General features: G+C 44.9%; 1 pseudogene; it reads left to right on the top strand.

Annotated features, from left to right (window-relative positions):
* Positions 1 to 4,964: 4,964 nt before the first annotated feature.
* On the top strand, positions 4,965 to 6,277 carry LOC139002205 (mitogen-activated protein kinase 8-like; annotated as a pseudogene).
* Positions 6,278 to 6,836: the final 559 nt, after the last annotated feature.

Below are 6,836 nucleotides of genomic sequence, written 5' to 3' on the forward strand. Positions count from 1 at the left end.
AAGGTCAGGGTGCAGCCCCAGACCCAGAGCTCACAATCACCAGGCCGGGGGTCCATTAGTTAGGGCACCTGCATCCTCTCACTGTTTCCAGGGACTCCATTTCATCATATTTCCTGTTAACTCCCCCATGGAGTTGGGCCACAGAGGTCCTGCCTTCCATGGCTGGAGCTGCCATTTAGAATAAGATAAATAACAAAATAACTCATCCGGGAGGAGTTAACTGAGCCCTTCCATGAGATGCTGACAACCATCTAACATGATCCCAGCCTGCCGGGTTGGGTTCTCGTGAGGGAATTTACAGAGTCCTGGTAATGATCATGACAAGCACTTCAGCGTAAACACAAAAATGATCCATGTGAGCGGGCAGCTTCCCTGGTGCTTCAAGTACCACCCAGAGCAAATGGAACCTGGTTCACCTGCCAAGTGCATTTGCTGAGTGTGTGTTGTTGGGCGCTGGGACCTGGTGGTTGTACAGACACAGGCGTGCGTGTACACCCACAGAGCAAGCACAAGGGCTCATACAAGCATTCATATATAGGTGTGTCACATGTTACACACTCACACACACCTGCACAAATACCTCAGTACTCGGGAATGCTCGGGAACTCAGAAGAAGGCGCCGGGCACAGCGGGTGCACAAGTGCCCATTAGAAACTCTGCAAAGCAAACCAGCACATCCTGGAAGCTGAAACTGTAAACCTCTGAAAAATAAGCCCCACCTTGCCCAGAGGATTAACTGGGCTCACCTCATCCACTGTTTTAATTACTACATGGCACAGCCAGTGGATGGAAGGCTGAAGCTTCAGTTGCATGAATGCAAAATTTCAAGTATGTCAATAAGCTTTGGTGGCCATTGTGATCTGAGTGCTTTGGTTAAATAACTAGATGCAGCAAGCAATGCCAATAAGCACAAAGCATGTTAGGTGCTCACCACCTGCTCTCCAAGCCAATGGCTGCTGGCCAGGGCAGCCCTGCCCCTCCCCAGCTCATCCAGCTGCTAGGCCTGCTGCCTGTGGCTCCTCCCCCACCAATCAGAGCAAGGTGCCCCTTGAGGCAACCCCTCCCCTGATACAGCCCCACTATGCCCCTCTCTCCTGCAAATAATTATGCAGACACTTGCTGAACTTCAGCTGCGGGTGTGGGGCAGGGCTGAGACCCCAGGGAGCTGAGACTTGAGAGCTGAGGCTTTTGCCCTAAAGAAGCCTCCAGTCAAGCTGGGCAGACAGACCTTAACTCCAGGAACTCAGGTTCTTCTTGTGGTCTGAGGGCTTCTCTATGCTTTATCCCCGAGCCTCGGCCAGGGACTGACACAGGCAGGGCTAAGTAACAAGAGCTGTGTAAATGAATGTGGCATTGACCAAGTGCTATGTGAGAGAGGAAGGTTTTACGTCTCCTGGAAAAGTAGGGAAGTTTGGCTTTGGTGGCCTTTGAAGTCTTGGAAGATGGGAGCAATGTCAAAAGAGAATTTTACTTGGGAGGGAAGAGAGGCAGAGAACACACACAGAGATATGAAATGTCTGCACAAAGGCATATCAGTGGGCTGACAGGAGTGTTGGGGACTTGATTGGGATGGGGAGGGGAAAAGTTGAGGCCAGAGGAGAAGGTTGGGCAGATCATATGAGCCTTGGATGGCACGTGAACGATTTTGAGCCTTATTCTGTGGGGCAACTGGGAGTCAAGAAAGGCAGTCTCATCCAGACCAATGCTGACTCAGCTTGGGCCTCCCATTGTCTTTAATAACTGGGACAGTGACAGCATAGTGGTTCAGAGGGAGGAGGGGACAGGTGGAGCAGTGGAATGCCCAACGGACACTGTCTCATTATGTTAATACTAGATTGGCACAGTAAGCAGATGACCTCTGGCCCAGGTGGCTCCTGCGATGTATATATCTCTTTTCCTCTGCCTCTATAGGAATTTACACTAAAATGATTGAGAAGTACTTCCTCAGATCAGTGTTGTCAAACTCAAGAACTTGTCTGGGGACCCCAGGAGTCATTGGCCTTCAGTTGAGAAATCCTAGCTACTCTGCTATTGTCCTCTTAGCAGATGAAGGGCACCAGAGAAATTCAGATATGGAGTGCAGTTTTTGATTTGGGTCAAATTGTATTATGTACTATCCACTGGTTGGCAGTAGGGAACATTATAAGAAGATTAATGTGTTTCCTGAAAAAATATTGTTGAGGATTTACTTATAACATGACAGAGCTCCCTCTTTTTGAAGACCTAAGTGAGAAATTTCACTCAGAACTTAGAAACAGAAAGAGTTCACCTTTGTCTAAAAACTGGTTTATCCTCACTAAATCTATGCTGTTACTCTTGTACTTTATTTTATTTCACTCATTGCATTGGCTTCCAGGAAGTGCAGAGGCAAATTTTGGCTCACCTCTAACAAAGCAAATAAGGCTCAACTTTATTCTTCTTTTCCCTACAATTTCCTCACTGAAGTTTTAAAATCTGTGCCATAATTATTTTTGTAAACCATCAATAATCATATGACTGTAATGGGGGGGTAAAAAGTGAAATTGATTAATAGTCATAGATATTAAACTGGGGGGAAATTGAAGAAAATCTGGACCTGCCTTTAAATGATAGAGAATGCAATTAAGACTTTGAGAGGAGCCCTAACCGGTTTGGCTCAGTGGATAGAGCCATTGGCCTTCGAACTGAAAGGTTCTAGGTTCGATTTCAGTCAAGGGCATGTACCTTGGTTGTGAGCACATCCCCAGTTGGAGGTGTGCAGGAGGCAGTCGATCAATGTTTCTCTCTCATTGATGTTTCAACTCTCTATCCCTCTCCCTTCCTCTCTGTAAAAAATCAATAAAATATATATTTTTAAGAAGACTCAACCACTCCTCTTTCTGTATGTTACTGAGCAACCAAAATCCAGAAGAGGATTTTTCCAACCCTTTCCTTGTGTTACCAGAGAGCCTCCTGAGTGGAAGGGGCCTCTCCCCTCCTCAGCTCTTGTCACATTCTTGAGAAACAATTCAGATGAGTAGCAGAAAGCAGCATTGAAGCAAAACAAGCATAAAGCACAAGTGGGCAACTCAGCTAGTCTGAGTGCCCTGCCTGGTGGGGGTTCAAGAGTTTTCTACTTTCCCCCATTTAGGTTTCAAGGTTCTCCTGTTGGATAGACCAGATTTCAAGGTCCCTCCTTTTACATTGTCATAGCTTTCCCCAGAATTTATGAGGACATCTAGCAATTTTATGTTGGCAAGTCCCAAGACTGCTGACTTCTTTGTTCAGTGGGTGAGATAAACTCTTCCTTTTTCCCTCTTCCCTTTCTCTTGCCATAGCAGCTATCTATCCTGCCTAACATTTCCCCTTAAAGTGAAACCATCCAAATGCTTCTGGGGTTTTTGTTATTTGTCCCCGAGACTTCATCTACCCTTGAATTTAGCTGGCACAAATGGCATTAATTGGGTCTTTGTTCTCTATTTTCCCAGGCCAAGGTGATTTCAGCTATATATTCTCTGGTTAGCGGGGAGAGGTATAAACCATTTGCTCTCAAGTGTCCTTGGTTGGGGAAGATAAGGTCTTGCGATTCACAAGCTGGCTGCAAGCTGCCCAAAACTGCTTAGCCTTGTTTAATTTTCTTGTCTCAGTTTCCCATTCTACTTGCCCAGGAATTTTTCTAGCTTCTTACTATCCTGCCACACAGGCAGTCTCACGAAACCACTTCTGGGATAATTAACCCATCTTTCTGCTCTGGCTTCCCCTCAGGGGTTCTCTTGGCTTTACCAGTCAGGTTAACATGCCCCAAACACCCTCTCTCAAAGCCAAGGGAAGGTGGGATCTTCTGCATCACAGGGGGACAGGATGTGGACGTTTAAGAAAGAACTTGTTTTAAATAAGATCATGCTGATGTGAACTCCAGACCCTGGAGTGAGCTGTCTGTGCCAATTAGAAGTCAAAGCAGTGAACACTCCATTTTACTATGCAGGGGAAGGGGGAGAAAAGGGGACTTTATAGTGATCCTTGAGAGATTGAGAGAGAGATGGGAATGACAGCTCTCTCTCCTCTGTTGACCCCCAGGCAGCAGTAAAGCAGCCTCTCCACCTCATTCATAAATTATAAACAGCTGCATTAGCATAAATTCACAGGGAAGAGATCTCTAGCCTGACATGTGGTGGGAGGGTCAGTGATTGGGAAAGAAATGATTCCTCCCTCCTTTTCCACATCACTTTTAACAAATTAGACTACATCTGCCTAAAAAGCTAACTAACAGCCCATCTTCCCTTGGAGTTTTCTGGGGCTCCTTGCCTCTGAGGTCTTCAGTCCCTGAGCAGTGGAATCTTTCTGGACTTTACTGATTTTAAGCAGTGGCTGGTGACATGTAGTTTCTGAAATGAAGCAGACATGGACCCCAGGGCCGCTCAGGCCAGGAGGCCAAGATGTGGGTGTTCAGCCAAGAGAGGGGAGTGGGCCTGGCCTGTGTCTGGGACCCCAGCTCCAGGCAGTCTCATTCTCTCAGCTCTTCCTGTGCACTTGGAGCTGTGCATGAAGACCAGTGGGCTTTGAGGATTTGGGGTTCTGGGTGGTCCTGGAAAGTATGCCTTTGTTGCCTCCAGCTCTCAGCTGAGTCAGCACATCCTCGGGAAGCCTACCCTGACTCCTGACCAGGTCTCTTCAGACCATCAACCTCTCCTTCTTAGCACTTGTGCAATAGTTGTAGTTCTACATGAATTTGTGTAATTGTTCATGTAATGTCTCTCTTCCAAAGAACTGTGTGCTCCTTGAGGGCAGGTAAAGTGATGGTTCTCACTATTGTGCTGAGCCTGGTGTCTGGCACATCACTGGTGGGATACATATTTTTTGGTTAAATGAATATGAAACTTAGTGGGGCAGTTGAGGCCAGAGGACGTGAGCCATGGGCAGCGCTGGGTAACGGCTGTGGCAACCACCCGGATAGCGCTGGTCCCTCTGGTGGGCTCCCCTGTCACCATTCGCTGTGCTGCCCGCTTCTCGGTGAATTTTTGGATGAAGCCATTAAATTAATTGCTTGCCATCATGAGTAGAAGTAAGTGTGACAGCCATTTTTGTAGTGTAGAAATTGGAGATTCTACATTCACAGTCCTGAAATGAGATCAGAATTTAAAACCTATAGGCTCAGGAGCTCAAGGAATAGTATGTGCAGCTTCTGATGCAATTCTTGAAAGAAATTTGCCATCAAGAAGCTAAACTGGCCATTTCAGAATCAATCCCATGCTATGTGGGCTTACAGAGAGCTGGTTCTTATGAAATGCGTTAATCACAAAAATGTAATTGGCCTTTTGCATGTTTTCACACCACAGAAATCTCTAGAAGAATTTCAAGATGTTTATATAGTCATGGAGTTCATGATGCAAATCTTTGCCAAGTGATGCAGATGGAACTAGGTCATGAAAGGATGTCCTACCTTCTCTATCAGATGCTGTGTGGAATCAAGCACCTTCACTCTGCTGGAATTATTCATCGGGACTTCAAGCCCAGTAATATAGTAGTAAAATCAGACCGAACTTTGAAGGTTCTTGACCTTGAACTGGCCAGGACTGCAGGAACTAGTTTCATGATGACACTTTACATAGTGACTCACTATTGCAGAGCACCTGAAGTCATCCTAGGGATGGGCTACAAAGAAAACTTTGACATTTGGTCAGTTGGGTGCATCATGGGAGAAATGATCGAAGGTGGTGTTTTGTTCCCAGGTTCAGATCACATTGATCAGTGGAATAAAGTTATTGAACAGCTTGGGACACCATGTCCTGAATTCATGAAGAAACTACAACCAACAGAAAAAAATATGCTGGATATAGCTTTGAGAAACTCTTCCCCGATGTCCTTTTCCCTGCCGACTCAACACAACAAACTTAAAACCAGTCAGACAAGGACTTTGCTATCCAAAATGCTGGTGATAGACACATCCCAAAGGATCTCTTTGGACGAAGCTCTCCAGCACCCATACATCAACATCTGGTATGACCCTTCTGAGGCAGAGGCTCCACCACCAAAGATACCTGACAAGCAGTTAGATGAACGGGAACACACAATAGAAGAGTGGAAAGAATTGATATACAAGGAAGTTATGGACTTGGCAGAGAGAACCAAGAATGGAGTTATACAGGGGAAGCCCTCTCCATTAGCACAGGTGCAGCAGTGATTAATAGCTCTCAGCATCCATCGTCATCGCCGTCTGTCAACTACATGTCTTCAATGTCAACAGATCTGACTTTGGCCTCAGATACTGACCGACAGCAATCTAGAAGCATCAGCTGGACTTCTGGGCTATGGTAGATGACTCCTTGGGCCTGGGGGTGGAAGAGGAGGCATGGGAAGTCGTCTAGTCATGGATAAAACTACTTTGAGAACTAAGTCAGTGGTCTTATTTTGAGTTATTTTTCCAAAAGTGTAGAATTCATTTTATAGTAAAGTTGTTTATTTTTTTAAATGTCAAGTGATGTAATTTAAAACTTAAGTTGTTTTAAAACAGCAACAAAACTGTATTGTGTGTTTGCTGTAATTAACTGTATAATGTAAACCTAATTATTTTATCATGGTTTAGATTTTTTTGTATATTTGCTTTACCTTATGCTGCTGATTTTTTTACTGAATTTATAAGATTTTGTTTATCAAAGCAACTATTATGTGGTGATTGGCCTATATCATGAATTATTTAAGATTTTTATAGTTTTTTAATCAGAAATTATTTCAAATGTGTTGTTCATGATGCTGTCCTTCAGGGTTATGTGCTTATCAATGAAATAACCACAGAGGAGGGAGGGAAAGTAACCTGTAGGCAGTTATATTCAGGAATAACCACTGAAAATGATGAACGTGTTAAAAAAAACAACACCTCC

The sequence above is a fragment of the Myotis yumanensis genome, unplaced genomic scaffold, assembly GCF_028538775.1.
Source record: "Myotis yumanensis isolate MYYU_CA2020_CCGP unplaced genomic scaffold, mMyoYum1.0.hap1 SCAF_2, whole genome shotgun sequence".
In the NCBI taxonomy this organism is placed as follows: Eukaryota; Metazoa; Chordata; class Mammalia; order Chiroptera; family Vespertilionidae; genus Myotis; species Myotis yumanensis.